This window comes from Stegastes partitus, unplaced genomic scaffold (genome assembly GCF_000690725.1).
Source record: "Stegastes partitus isolate 25-593 unplaced genomic scaffold, Stegastes_partitus-1.0.2 Scaffold1612, whole genome shotgun sequence".
NCBI lineage: Eukaryota > Metazoa > Chordata > Actinopteri > Pomacentridae > Stegastes > Stegastes partitus.
The window spans coordinates 102,040-103,783 of record NW_007579343.1 but is presented as its reverse complement, the minus strand read 5'-3'; positions in this window follow the sequence as shown (position 1 = coordinate 103,783).

The window sequence follows — 1,744 nt, the reverse complement described above, 5'->3', positions numbered from 1 at the left end:
CCACGCAGAAAGATTCCATTGCCCCCACCGGGACGCGAACCAGCAACCTTCTTGCTGTGAGGCAACACTGCTAACCAACTGCGCCACCTTGCAGCCCTAAGTTTGTTTATGTGATATCATAAATACATTTCATGTCATAATTTGCCGTTTATTGTATCACTTAACTATCATGTCATTTTATCCAACCAATCATGTTAGATGAAATGGGACTCATCACTTGGTAAACCACAAAATGGAGGAGAAGCTTCAAATGTAGTCAAATAGTCATATTTTAAACCAGTCAATGATCTTTTTGTAAGTCTAACCCAGTAAATTTGGTGCAGAAACTTAGTCAAGCTTCTAATGTGTACGTAATATTGCCAAAGTGTAAATAAGGAGGCAGTTTAGTTCTAACCTTTTAGGAAAGTGATTTTGTGATTTTTGTGTAGACCATAACTGGTCACAGGCATGCCTTTTTGAAAAGATATACATGAACGATATTTATAATGTATTTTTGGGTTTTAACCTTTATATTTAATTTTTTTTTCTTTCTCACCTGGAAAGCATCTGTTGTTTTAATGGTGCTATATAAATACCGGTGACTTTGGCAATGCATTTCTGACTGTCAAAAAGCCACGGGGAAAAAGTCTGCTGGTACGGCTCTCATGGCTCCGAGTCTGCCATGTTTTGCATCAGAGTCTTGTTTTCATAGAAATGGGTCTAAGCTTTGGCTGTGCAACATTCAAAATGCAAAATATAACATGTCACACACGGTTTGGATTAGAAAAACAAAGGAATTCATTTTTGTTTAGAGCATCTACAACTCCTGTTCTTCTCAAGGTGAGGCTCAATGGCCACATACTGCATGTTCTGTTTTTATGCAGCACATGTTTACATTAAAACTTTTTTTTTTTTTAAACCCAAATGATAGCTGTTCCCCATATCTTGTGACCTAGTAAAGTACCTTTTAAGAAGATAAAGTCACTTTCAAAAAACAACCACAGTAAAGCTTTCTTCACTTGTTGAGACAAATGGACATTATTATGATCTTCAACCTTCTGATTATTTACCATTATTTCATTTAGCATCTGTAAGCATATATTTCAGCATGTATACTAAACGTACATAAACACATAGTAAAAATGGTAATCTCCTTGTCTATTATTCAGTGTCTTTGCACTGCTTTCAGATGAACTTAAAGCGACATGTTACCAGATTTAACATAAGATACAAACATACTGTGTAGTTAATATAACAAATGTGTAGATATACACTACCAGTCAAAAGTTTTAGAACACCCTAATTTTTCCAGTTATTTATTGCAATTCAAGTTGTGCAAGTCCAATGAATAGCTTGAAATGGTACAAAGGTAAGTACTGAACAGTCAGAGGTTTAAAAAAAAAGGTTTGGTTACACAAAACTGAAAAATAATGTACATTTCAGAATTTTACAAAAATTCCTTTTCCAGGAAACATGAAGTGGGTTAACAATTTAAAGCTGTTCTGCAGCAGTGAAGGTTGAAACAGCCTTAAAAGCTGGTGCTACTAATTCCTACAGGTGTTCCAACTTTTCTTGATGACATACAACCCCCTCTGTCTCCATAAAAGCAGTGTTGGAACACACTGTGGTACCAGACCCTCATGAGCATCAGCTGAACAGTATTGTACTGCAGAAAGTAGTGTGTTGCTACGAAAATGGCGAGAAAAAGGCAATTAACAATGGAAGAGAGACAGACCATCATAACACTTAAAGATGGAGGTCTTTC